The sequence below is a fragment of the Mesocricetus auratus genome, unplaced genomic scaffold, assembly GCF_017639785.1.
Source record: "Mesocricetus auratus isolate SY011 unplaced genomic scaffold, BCM_Maur_2.0 Super-Scaffold_100004, whole genome shotgun sequence".
Lineage (NCBI taxonomy): Eukaryota > Metazoa > Chordata > Mammalia > Rodentia > Cricetidae > Mesocricetus > Mesocricetus auratus.
Genome location: NW_024429189.1, coordinates 111,133,123 through 111,147,483, shown reverse-complemented (window position 1 = coordinate 111,147,483; position 14,361 = coordinate 111,133,123). Strand labels below are relative to the sequence as shown.

General features: G+C 40.1%; 1 protein-coding gene across 1 annotated transcript in view; it reads right to left on the bottom strand.

The window, feature by feature from the left end:
• Scp2d1 (SCP2 sterol binding domain containing 1) overlaps positions 1-14,361 on the bottom strand; it is a 301,545-nt gene that overhangs the window by 88,339 nt on the left and 198,845 nt on the right. The gene's annotated exons all lie outside the window — the stretch shown is intronic.

Below are 14,361 nucleotides of genomic sequence, written 5' to 3'. Positions count from 1 at the left end.
TTTTCTCTCCATTCATGCCATGACAAATGTCTGTCATTATTTTGCCATTTGACAAATATTTTCTTTTGAGAATAAATGCCTTATCTGTCTAGTCATGGTAAAGATGACATTTTACACAAAAGTGAAAAAACAAATTATTGTTTCAAATAAGCATGCTTGGGGCTGAAAATATGACTCCATGATTAGGAGCACTGGCTGCTCTTCTAGAGGACCTGACTTCAATTCCCAGCATCTACATGGTGGCTCACAACTGTTTGTACCTCCAGCCCTTGCTGATCCAACACCCTCTTTAAGACTCTTTGAAGACTGCACACATGTGCTGCACAGAAATGCATGCAGGTAAAATAAAATGAAAAAATGAAAGGCATTTTTAGCTTTTATTTTTCAGTGCTTGGGATGGAACTGGTGGTATTTACATGTTAAGAAAGTACTTCACCACCGAGGAATACCTCTATCCCTGAAGAAGACATTTCCAAAAAAGGTACTCCTAGTGTGTGTGGATTTGTCCTCCCAGACTGAGTGTGTTATCCATAAATATATATTATATGGTAACATTTGGGAGCATTTTCCTAAGGTATTAAGCAGTCTTACAAATGAAGGTTTCCAGTGTGTAGCTGGGTACTTTTCTATGTCTTCTTCCGTCCCACTGGACCAGTTTGTCTCCTGCCCACAGGTCTCTGCAGTTGCTCATAAAATAATCACTCTCTGGTTTAACACTAATTACAAGCTGTTTGGCCTACTATCTCAGGTTTATATTAACTAGCTCTTACAACTTAAACCCATTTCTATGATTTTATATATTGCCATGTAGTCATGGAGCATTCCCTAGCATCTTGCTTCTCCAGCAGCTGTGGAGTCTCCCAGTCTCTACCTTCTTTTCTCCTGTATCTTTGCTTGGGTTTCCTGCCTGGCTATATTCTGCCTGGCTATTGGCCAAATTAGCGGTAATAGAACATATTCACAGCATACAGAAAGACATCTCTCTTCACCAGCAGTTTAGCAATAATTGCTCTGCAGTATTCAAATGCAAGGCCTTTTGAATGGTTTGCAAAACCAACTGTAGGTCATCAGGAAGGAATGGTGACTTTCCTTAAAAAAAACATTTTGACATAAACTTAGCAAATTTGGTATGTATATTGACAAACATCTATTATGATTTGATATAATTTGTGGTACTACTAGTACCACATACACACACACACACACACACACACACATTCCAATTTACTATGAACTAATAAACCCACTTTAGTCAACAACAGTGGCAACTTAGTATGGTTCAACTTAGACATTATGTTTTCAACAGTGATCAAAATGCCTGGCACAGACTGCTTAAGGGAGGAAGGATTCACTTTGACACATGCTGCAGCAGGTTCAGTCTGTGGTCCCTTGACCCCATATACTTGGGCCCATGTGGTAGGAGTTGTGTACAGAGGAGCTTCTTTACCCTGTGTCTGACAGCAGAAAGCCAAGTCAGAGCTATACAGAAAGGACCATAGCAAACAACTGACCCAAAATCACACCCTAGTGGCCTGCATTCTTCTACAGTTCTCCATCCTTTACCACCACACCATGCTGTATTATGATCATATCAATGAATTAATCAATTAATTGTGTTAAAGCCTTCAGAGTCTGATTGTCTCTGGATACATTACCACTGATGTACCCAGAGGCACACTTTACTGAACTCTACCCAATCATACTGATAATCAAGTAACCATGTCACAGCTAGAGGCATAGACTTTCATGACTACTCTAAGGAAGGGATTTGAAGCCCACAACTCACCCATCTCCATTTTGCTAGATTAGACATTCAAGGTAGTACCTGGAGCTCTAGGGAATCAAGAACTGGATGTTTCAATTTCTGATGACCCCAGAGCTGCACCTTGGGATCTAAGATGGAAAAGATGCCACAAAGGGATTCTAAGAGGATGGATGAAAACCATTTCAGAGATTGTAAACACAAAGGCAGAAAAAACCCCAAAAGTGTTTCTGAGTAGCCCTGGGGTGGGTAGAAGAGTAACTGGGTTGAAGAAGAATATAACCTGTTTGAGTAAATGACCCAGGGCTAAGATAAGGTATATGGTGAGAACAATCCAGAATGAGATACACTTTCATTCCTCTACCATGAACACTGTGGCCTTCTGCAGCTTCTCAGAACTTAAATGCGACTCCGAGAAAGCAAAATGAAGAGAAAGCCTGAAACTATAGCAAGCTTCCACTGTTCCATGAGAATAAAATAAAACCTTCCATCTACAGTCTTTTCTGCCTACAAGATGTGCTGGAATAAGGCTAGTGCAGAGATTATGTGAGTGGCCAACCATAGACTGGTCCAGCGTGAGACCCATGCCTCAAGAGTGAACACACCCCTGACACTGCCCAGGCTGCCAGGACTGAGGCTGGATGGCCCAGAGACCTAGGATATGTTTGGAGGAAAACAATGTTAATATAATGATACCCAACTAAATTCTGCAATACTCATAGAATGGTGCCTAGCCCAATTGTCATCAGAGATGCTTCATCCAGCAACTGATGAAAACAGATGCCGAGACCCACAGCCAACATCAGGCTGAACTTGGGGAATCCTGTAGAAGAGGAGAAAGGATTGTAGAAGCCAGAGGGATCAAGGACATCACAAGAAAATCCACAGAATCAACTAACCTGGGCTCATAAAATCTCACAGAGACTGAACCAACAACCAGGGAGCCTGCATGGGACTGACCTAGATACTCTCTATATATGTGACACTTGTGTAGCTTGGTCCTCTTATGTCATGCCTAACAGTAGGAACAGGAGCTGTCTCTGACGCTTTTGCTTTTGGGACCCTCCTCCTCATAAAGGATCACCTTGTCCAGCCTTCTTAATACATGGGGAGGTGCTTAGTCTTACTGCAACTTGATATGCCTTGTTTTGTTGATATTCATGGGAGGGTTGTCCTTTTCTGAATAGAAAGGGGGAGGAGTAGGTTGGGGAAAAGAGGGGGGAGAAGAGGGACCATGAGGAGAGGGGGGAGAGAAAACTGTGTTTGGGATGTAAAATAAATAAATATTTTTAAGTCAAAAAGAAAATCAGTGTAAAAACAGGAAAAAAATTCTCTTCCTGCAGGCCTGAAGGTGCAGCTAGGATGGCAACGTTTGATTTCATCCACCAGGAGTGATAGAAGCCCTTTCTCATAGAGCAGATGGCCCATCTTTAATATTGAAGGCAAATCCTTTGAGAGTTGTATAAATGAAAAGGAAATGTAGCATTTCCTAGCTATAGTGAATGCTTGTACCAATACCATGGCCTTGTCAATGAAGGGAGAGAGATGTCATTCTGAAATAGAGGCAGGCAATGGCTCCTTATTTGTTCAGCAGAGCTTCAGAGCAAATGCCTAAAAATTATCATCACTCTTTTCTTATCCTACACTCTGCCTTCAAAGTCTTAAAGATAAATATAGCTTTTGATTAGAACAGACAGATTTTTCAAGAGTTAAAATATCAGGAGACAGGAGGCTTCCATACATCTTCCCATCTTTTCTGGCAGTGTTACCACTGGGAGCGATGAGCACAAAGGCAGCCATAATCAGAAGTATTGATTCTAGAGGTGAAGACATTTTTCATCAGTCTCTGAAATTATATTGTCAACCAAAGAAAGGAAAGAGAGAGACTATCCTTGTTGATTGTACCTATAAAAATGGATGAGGCGCTATGGACCATGGCCTTCCAGCTTCTCTAAATATCTCTCTCTAGTTGTCCACCGTACAGGTTTGTAAATTCAATGCCATGACCATCTGCTTTGTAAGCTAAACAGCACACATATTCAAATGCTATCTAGTGTGAGAGTTTTTCAATTAATAGCAAGAACACTTCATCACTTCATGATTTGATGTGTATGAGAGAGAGAGAGAGAGAGAGAGAGAGAGAGAGAGAGAGAGAGAGAGAGAGAGAGAGAGAGAGAGAGAGAGAGACTGTTTCTCTGGAGACAGAACCCAGTGTCTTGCATATATTAAGCAAATGTTCTACTATTGAGTGAGATTGTTGATTTGTTTGTTAGTTGCTTTAAAGGGGCTTCCAGGAAAATTTCTGAGACTCTGTTTCCTAGTGAATAGGTAAATATGATTTTGTGTTCCATTCAGGTAATCCAAACAAAGAGACAAACACCTCAGAACCACATTAGGAGAGGTGGGAGAACTCAAACTGTTGTGTTAAGAGCAACATAGGAAACTCCTACAAGAAAATGGCTTCTGAGGAGAGGCAGGACCTAGCCCAAAGCACAAATGTTAGAGAGGAATTTCTTGGTCTAGGCTATGCAGTGGACAAAAGTTGAGAAGCCCAAAAAAGCTTTAGGAAAACTGTAGGATATGGTAAGTAGAGGAAGTACATGAGTTTCATCTTCTTTCCCAATAGAGTTAAATAATTCACAAGCAGCAAAATGTGCCATTTTTAATACACAGGTCTATGAGTTTTGACAGAAGCATCTAATGTATAACCACTACTACATTCAAGATATAGAATTTCATATCACCCAATTTCCTGTAGTATCCCTATGTGGCCAATCCCTCCTTCCGACTTTAAGCCTTGGTGACCACATATCTGTTTTCTTTCCCCATGGTGTATATTTTCCAGAATGACATATAAATGGAATTATACTGTATGCAGTCTTCTGAGCCTTGGTACTTTCACTTATCATTTTACATTTGAGATTCACCCATGCTGGTGTATTGATGTATGTCAGATTCTCCATGCACTTGATTTATGACTATGAACGATTTACATTTATTTATACTAGTGATCTGATCCATGCAAAGCTTAAATTATGACTAAATCTTTAGTTGCCAAGTGGAGTCTCAGAGGGGATGCTGGGATTGTGTATGGCTGCTGTGAATGCTTGCCTGATGACTTCCCCTCCCCTACTCTCCATCTGGAACAACTCCACAACTTGAAAGGCACAATTGCTTAGGAAGAGAGTCTCTGGCTTTTCCTGCTCGCCCGTGTTTCTGCAGGTGATAATTCACACCCATGAGTAGGCAAATAGAATGAGACCCATTAAGAGAGTAATGCCTACCTGTAGCTGCTTTGCTGGAACCATCTGGGGAATTTTCAAATCTACCAGTGCCCAAGTTCTATTATGAGAAATTCCTCATTAATTAGTTGCACTGTGTCAGAGGCACTGAGACTGTAAGCCCCCCCCCAGGTGGGTTGCTCTTGTGTGGTCAGGGTTGAGAACCTCTAAATTAGAGAAATCCAGAAAGCTAGGGGAGCAATGTGAGCTAACAAGGAAAGCAGATGACTTATTAAAGTAGAGTTAATGGAAGGGACAGAGGAACTTATACAAAAAACAAATGAGAACTCCCAAAGGGCACTTAATTAAACACAGAGCAAAAGGCTTTTTCTAGAACCAAGATACATATTTCTTAAATTAGAAATTCAAAAGATTCAGTGAAAAGAGAAAATTCTTTGTTAAGAGCAAAGTGACTATTTGAAGGTCAAATGGAAGGAATACTTAACAAATGGTGTGGAATCCATAAGGAATTAAGAAAGGGATTCAAAAGACAGGATATCTGCAATTTAGGATATCTGAATATTAATAATAAATTTTTACTAGACAGAGAGAAGGGAACATTTGGAGCAGTCATAATAAGGAAATCATAAAATAAAAATTTTCTTAGTAGGAGAAAGTTTTTTGTTTTCAAGATAAAAAAAGCAATGGAACCCAAATAGAATTGAGCATAGATTTTTTAAAAAAGAAAAAAAAACCCCTAAACCCCTCATGATATTTTGAATTCTAATTATGAAAAATAAAATATTATACACATACAAAAGACAGGTTACTGCAATGGGAAAGGAATGGCTTAGCCATGGATACTTTGAGGTAAGACTGTAAAAAAAAAATGTTTAAAGATGATTGAATGAGGCCAGTATTCCAAGACTCCCAGCCCAGACACAATATCCATCACCGTCATGGAAAGAGAAAGATATTTTTAGACATGCAGAAACTCAGTCTGTAGAAAAATACAGATAATTCCTATATTAAACTATCCCAGACCATAGAAATTGATGGAAGCTTTTTAAATCCACACAATGAAGCTAGTTTAATCATAACTGGGAACCTGTGTATAAGATTACAAAAAAAAGAAAAAATAAAGAACAAAGGGACACTACTCTTAGTTAACTTTGTATATCAATAAGTATGCTTTAAATAGTTGTAAAAGGCAAACTGAATACACAAGTATATGAAGAGGATCATATTCTATGACCTGGAAGAGTTTATCAATAGTCTGTAGAAGATGAATACATTTTTGATAGTTATAATCCATGTGATTTTCTCAAGTAATTTATGTAAGTACAGTTGAATTTCAGCCTTTATATACAGAAGCCAAAGGAACTAAAATTGCTGACATGACTTTTCTAAAGAATCATAAAATATGGAAACTTTACAAACTTTCTGATATCTAGACTTACTTTTTGTTTTGTTTCTTTAGCCAGAGTCCCACTGTACAGGCCATAGTGGCCTGGAATTCCTGGTTCTTCTGCTTTGTTCTCCTGAGTGATAAGATTGCATGCATATATCAGCTCACCTGACTGACTCACTTTTAAATAAAACCTGTAGCAATCAATACAGTAGAACAGAATGAACCATCAAAGCATATTGACACAAACATAGTGAATGAATACTTAAGAAGAGTACATCAGAAATCCAAAGGTACAGGGGCCATTTTTTTAATGACAGTTTGATATTCATTCACAAAAGATCAACCTCAACTTAAACAATGCCCCTTATATAAAATGTAACTTAAAGTTGATCATAATTCTAATCATAAGTTGAATGCTGGGAGAGGAAGTGAGGCACTGGTAGATCAACCACATACCATTGTATAGCCAAACATCCAAGAGAGTATATGGACAACAACCCTGGACTCTAGGGGCTTTGAAAGGGAAGAGAGAGAGAGAAAGAGAGCACAGAGGTGGGTGGGTAGGCAAATGAGGTGGATCTGGATCTGGGAGTTGTTGAGGCAAAAATATATAGTACAAAATTCTCAAAGAACAAATGGGGATCAGAGTGGAGATTGGGTGGGGGGCTGGGGGACCTGGTGGGGAGGGCAGGGGAGGAGGGGAGGGAGAGGGAGCTGGGACTGACATGTGAAACAAGATTGTTTCTAACCTAAATTAAAAAATAATGTAAAAAGGTCTTAATAATTACACCTAGACTCATTTGAGTATATTTACATTGTTAGCTCAGTATTGAAAATGATAATAAAGCATTTTCCTTCCTGATGAATATAAAAAAAAGAGTAAGTCTAAAAGAAGTGTAAAGCTACAACTTTATGAAGATAGAAGCAAAAATCATCAAAATCTAGGATTATTCAAAATTTTCAGACAGGGTACCAACTTTAAGAAAAATATATAAAGAGACTTGTTAAGGAGACTCAACTCAATACAATAATTCCTGAACTAAGTTTGTTGAATTATCAACTGTATATTATAATTTAATATATAACTATATTTAATATATAATATACTATATTGTTACCATATATGATCATTTAAAAAGCTTTGTTGGAATATGTCTGTAATGACATAAAAATGAGGCTGTCTTTCAGAAATTTCATGGAAATGTTTTTTCTTTCATCACATTTATACCCTCTTAGTTCAATTATCATTAGATCTTTTGAAAGGATTGAGTGTAGCCTTTGCATCATTTGCTAAATGTGATTAGTGATGAGCACACCATTTGCTCCTTTACAGTGTTTTTGTAATAGGCTGTGTTAAAGATTCTGGAACAGGAGATACTTGTCTTCTGCTGCTCTCCCAATGCCATGAACCCAAGCATAAAGATGAAACAGTGGGGATGAGGCTAAGTCACAGAGGATTTTCCCAGCATATGTGGAGACCTGAGTTTGAATTTGGTCCCCAGCACTACAATTTGGGCGGAGGGAAAATTAATCTAATTTCAAATTTAAATGTGTACCTTTAAAATGTCAAAAATCTGGACCTGGTAGTACATGCATTTTAATCCTAGCACTCCAGAGCTTAAAGAGAGAGGGTCATGAGTTTAAAAGAATCCTGGATTCCAAGATTCAAGACCAGCTGGGACTACATAGTAAGATGGTACGTTAAATAAATAAATAAATAAATAAATCTACTCAAAACTACTTCCTAATGCAGCAGGTACAAGATAAACATATGTTATTAATGGAGACTGAGTGAAATGTAAACATGAATTGTTTTTATTTTATGGAGTTATGGGCTTTGGTAATATTCTGTTATAACTCTCTTTCCCGTGTATTTTAGTTGGGTAGAATTTATTCCAACACAGAGAAATGTTAAAATTGTACAGTAATAGAGTATTGACCTGCAAAGGTATTTCAAATATGTTTGCATCCCTTCACATACTTAAATATCCATTTTAAATTGATGCATCTGATAATGCAATATTTATGAGCCTTAATTTAATAAAATGGTTCTCAGTTAGGGAACATCGGCCTTGATGTCTAATATCTGATGGCTAGAAATGATCCTTTAAGAAATCCCTTTGAGCATATGACTTCATTTTTAAAGTTATTGTCTTAGCATAAATTCCCAAGTATGTATGAATATTTTAGTATTTCTTTGGTGCTTTTTCTCCTCCAAATTCATTTCTAAAAATGTAATATCAATATATGCTGCAATTATTTAAGCAAATGCTGCTGGAATATTTCTCTTTACCTCTCTAATTGGGCAGTTTATCACAACTTCTTTTTATCATTGTCCTTATTCTGTTTCTATTATCTCTCTAAAGAGTTGGAAAATACTCAGCTACCAACAAAGCCTCTAATTTTTTATATTTATATATATGGCATCATACTGGCTATATGAATCTTGCTGAGCAGATGCTAGGCTTACAAATAGTCATGGGGTAAGACACTGGAGATCCTGTTCTATCCTGAGCAGAAGAGCTGTGTCTCACATCTTTGTTGACCTTCACTGCATTGCCTTCTCTACTGCAGTTTAGTAGTTGCTGAATGATGCAATGGATCAGATGAAAGGGCCAAGCATCTTTTTGATGCGAGGGGTATGAATGTCACCATTAAAAGGCATGAAAGGTTTAGCAGAGGTCACAGGTAGGTATACAATAGAGAGAGTACATCTAGCCTGTTCTAAAAGCAGTTGACCCCTGTAAAGAGTGCATGGAGAAAGTGCTTAAGGATTTCAAAAGTAAACAGTAATGGTCATATTGGGGTAGGGGAATGGGAAATCAAGTGCCATCAAGCTGGCAGTTATATTTTGTTTTCCTCCAGTATTTATTGGTCTGAACTCTATCACCCCAAAGCCTGGATATTAGTTACTTTTCTGCCTCTGTGAGAAAATATCATGACCTGAAGCAACTTAAGGAAGAAAGAGTTTATTTTGGCGTATGGTTCCTAAGGCATAGATAGTCTATTATTGTCAGGCGGTAGTGACACCGAGTCTTTAATTCCAGCATTTGGGAGGCAGAGGCAGGCAGATCAATACAGATTTGAGGTCAGACTGGTCTACATAGTGAGTTCCAGGACAGCCAAGGCTATACAGAGAAATCAGGGAAAGGAAAGACACAGACAGAGACAGAGAGTCCATCATGGTGGGTAAGGCATGGTATGGAGGCAGCAGCAGGAAGCTAAGAGATTACAAGTAGGAACCAGAAAGGAAGTAGATGGGGAGAACAGGAAGTAGAAAGCAGAGAGAAAGACAGGAGATACAATGAGACTATAACCCCTCAAAACACATCCCTAGAAATGTGCTTTCTCCAACAATTCTTCACCCTCTAAAAGTTCTAATACTTCATCAAACAGCATCAGTTACTGGGGATCAGGTATTCAAACACATGAGTCTATGGGGCCCATTTCTCATTCAAACCAACAGGGCATGACTGACTCTAGGAGGGAGTCTTTCTAAAAGCATAATGTGATGAGAAATGGAGAGAGACACTCAGTCTCAACCTCTAGCTTCCACACATAGGCAAGCCATATGTGTGTGCTCACATAAACATGCATATACCATACACAGAGAAACAAACCATTGAACATATGTATTAAATAAAATCAAAGAGGTTTCAGTTACAATACTTCATTTTATTCTAACTTTGGGTGAGTCACTGACCCAGCCAGCTAGGTAGTAAGAATATATCACATAACAATTATTTTCAATAGGAGCAAAACAGAAATTTCAGAAAAAAAGAAGAAAATGGAGTCTTCTACCAGCTTCAGAATAGTCAAAAGCCTATGGTGACACCAGTGAAAACACAGACCCTGCAGGAGCCCGGAAGTCCTAGTCAGAGAACTTCCTTACCAGTTGTAAGAACTGTAATCCCAGGATGGTGAAGTTAACCCAGTTGGTGTCTTTCTTTCTCACTTTCCCTTCTCTTCTCCTCTCCCTCTTTCCTCCTAATCTGCTTGACTCTAGAGATGGGTTTTTAGGAAGAGGAAGTGACAGAGCAGAATAAACATAACAACAGGGGTAAGTTTTGGGGGAAGGGGGAAATTTAAAAGGTGATCTCCTGGGAATCAAGAAATACTAAGTCACAGACAGGACAGAGTTCAGAAGAGCAACCTCATTAGGTAGTTTTGATTCTTGGGCTCAGGCACAAGCTGCCACGAATAGGTTGACCCTAAAGTACTCCATGGACTTGGAGAACCGAAATGTGGAATGGACTGTTGATCAGGTGCCCAATGGATGGAAAGTTAAACATGGAACAGACACAAATGATGAGCAAAGGGGTCAAGACCGTGCTGGTGAAACCCACAAAGACAGCTGACCAAACAAGGGAGAGCTCTTGAACCCTAGACTGATGGCTGAGTGGTCAACAGAGGACTGATCCAGACTCCATGAATACAGTGTCAGTGAGGAGGCCTCAAAGATCTCTGGGGCCTTGGGTAGTAGATCAGTGTTCACCATTGGATGGGATGTTCCCTCAGCCTGGACACATGGGGAAGGACCTAGTTCCTGCCCTGGATGAAATGACAGACTCTGGAGATCCCCCAAGGAGAGCCTCACCCTCCCTGGGGAGTGTTGTGGGGATTGGGAGGGGGGCTGGAGGCAGGCTGGTAGAGGGACAAGGGAGGAGGGGTGGGAGAGGGAGCTGGGATTGACATATGAAGTATGCATATTTCTAATTTAAATAAAAGCATATATTGAGGGGAAAAAGGGAAAGAAGAAAAAGAATGACGAAAAAAATGCTAAGGATGTGGTGGAAAAGGAGTCCTTATTTATTGTAAACTAGTACAGCCATTATGGAAACAAGTGCTGAGGCTCCTTCGAAAATTAAGGGCTACCATGTGATTCAGGTATAGCACTGTTGGGCATATACCCAAAGGATTCTATACCTTATGATAGAGATACTAGCATATCCATGTTTGTTGCTGCATTATTCATCAGCTGTGAGGACAAAAAAGAAACTATCAATCAGAAGGCAGAGGGGAGTGAGAGAAAAAGAATAAAGTCCATTTGAAAAGTACCATAATGAAACCTGACTTGCTGTACATAACAGCACAAAACACATTTTAAAAATAAATAAGGCAACTGTTTAGTCTTTGGATAAGAGAGCTTTCTCTTTTTTCCCTTTTTTATTATTATTTTAATTTTAAATAGCTTGTTTTACATGTCAATCCCAGTTCCCTTTTCCTCCCCTCCTCCTGCACCCTTCCACCACCCCCCCCCCAGCCTCCCACCCTATTGCCAATTCCTTCCACATAGGGGATATCTACAGTCTGTCATTTCACTCAGGGTAGGGTCCAGGCACTCCCCTAAGAGTCCAGACTGAGAGAGCATCCCTCTTTGTTATGGACACAGGATGTCTGTTTGTATTCCAGGGATAAACACTAATCCACTGCTCAGGGCTCCATAGGCCTCCTCACTGATACTCACATTCGGGGTGTCTGGATCAGTCCCATGCTGGCCTCCCAGCTGTCAGTCTGGGGTCCAAGAGCTCTCCCCTGTTCAGATCAGCTGTCTCTGCTTGTTTTGCCAGCCCATTCTTTGCCAATTTGCTCATCGCTCCTCTCTCTCTGTCCCTGGGTTCCTTGGGTTCAGTTCAGTGTTTAACTGTGGGTGTTTGCCTCTGCTTCCATTGGTCACTGGGTGAAGGCTCCCGGATGGTTATAGACATCAAGTTCATTATCAGGAATGGGCATTCGAGGGGGTCTCTCCACTATTGCTTAGCTTGCCAATTGGTGTCATCCCTTTAGATCACTAGAGGTCACACTGGTGCCTGATCTGTCTTCTAACCTATGATTCCCTCTTCCCCCTATTCTACCCCCCACTCAACCTTCCTGTTCCCCCATGACCTACTCTCTCTTCCTCTTCTCCCCAAAGAGAGCTTTCTTTCTTCTAGTCTTATGCTTTGGGTTTCCTGTTCTTACCTGGGGGCTCACTGGGATTTCCTGTAATACTCATAGGGGTGGGGGTGCAGGGCACCCTTGCATTGTGTCTAGTACCTGGGTGGAAACATCCAGTCTTCCTCCAATGAGCACTCCCGTGCTAGCTGTGGGCTTTTTATATGGGGTTTAGGAAGCTCCACACTGCTTTCCCCTTTCTCTATCTTTACCTGAAGTGCTGACTGTTCCCAGATGCTTCCTTTGCAATGGATCTGATTGTTGCCCTGCTAGCCCATTCACATGGGTGTGTTAAGTTACTTGATTTTCAAATGTGAAATCTGCCTTGCAATCCAGAAGCATGCCATGCATGCTTTGTCTTAAGGACTTCTTAATTCTATTTGACAATTGTGCTGAGGGTCTTTGCATCTATATTTATGATGGATATTGGTCTGTCATTTTCTTTATTGCATTCTTTTATTTGGTGGTGGTGTCAAGGTAATAATGATTTCATACTATAAATTGGGAAGTAGTCTCCCTTACCTCTATTTCATGGGGAAAAAAAACTAAATCCAGAATTCCACAATATAAACATTCCAAGTTTCCAAATTTTAATTTAAAATTCCTTGACATAGAAAAACCCAAGAAAATTACAGTTATATTTTTTGCGAAGGGGGTCTCTCTATGTGGCCCTGGATGTCCTGGAACTCTCTATGTTGACCAGGCTGGCCTCAAACTCACAGAGATCCACCTGCCTCTGTCTCCCAAGTGCTGGGCTTAAAGGCATGTGCCACCACACCTGGTAAAAATCACAGTTTTTAATGGCAGCATATTACAGTAATAGTAAGAGAACAAAGATGTTGGCCACATCTTACAAAAACTTGACAGCCATTGTACAACTCTTCAAAAGAGACTGCAATGAATGTGAAAGCAGGAAATCTCAACAAATAATCAGAAGAATAAATATGAATTTTATAACTGAAAAATAAAATAACCAATTAAAAAACTCAATGCATGGGCTATATAGTCAAAAGATGTGGCAAAAGAGCTAATGATCTTGAAAGCAGACCAATAAAAATTATATTTTAAAAATCAAATATATAGATTACCTAGGCCTCCTAGGGGGTCTGGGTCAGTCCCATGCTTTCCACACAGTCATCAACCTGGGGTCCAAGAGCTCCCCAGTGTTTAGGTCTACTGTTTCTGTGGGTTAAACCAGCTCAGACTTAACTTCTTTGCTCATCGTTTCTCCCTGTCACTGGATTCCAGGAGTTCAGTTCAGTGTTTAGCTGGGGGTCTGCCTCTGCTTCCATCAGTCTCTGGATGAAGGTTCTGTTTCCCAGACTCTCTGGCAGTGGGATTGTATGTTGGCACTCCCCTGATTCATGTCTAAAATCCACATATGAGTGAATATATACCATGTTTCCCTTTTTATGACTGGATTACCTTAGTCAGGATGGTTTCTTCTAGTGCCATACATTTGCCTGCAAATTGTTTTTTTCTGCCGAATAGTAAAGTACTCCATTGTGTAAATGTACCACATTTTCTCTATCCACTCTTCAATTGAGGGGCATCTAGGTTTCTTCCAGGTTCTGGCTGTTACAAATAATGCTGCTATGAACATACGTCTTTGTTGTATGAATGTGCATCTTTTGGATATATGCCTAAGAGTGGAATTGCTGGGTCTTGTGGTAGACTGAGTCCCATTTTCCTGAGGAATCTCCATACTGATTTCCAAAATGGCTGTACAAGTCGGCACTCCTACCAGCAGTGAAGGAGTGTTCCCCTTTCTCCACATCCTAGGTAATCTATAGGGCCCTCAGTAATATTTATCCCTGGCATACAAATAGACTTTGAGTGCCCATCCCAAAATGAGGGATGCGCTCTTTGCCTGGACTCTTGCGGGAGGGCCTAGGCCCTGCCCTGGATGAAATGACAGACTCTGGAGATCCACCATGGAGATTGAGTGGGGGACTAGGGGGCCTGGTGGGGAGGGCAGGGGAGGAGGGGAGGGAGAGGGAGCTGGGATTAACATATGAAACAAACTAACTTAA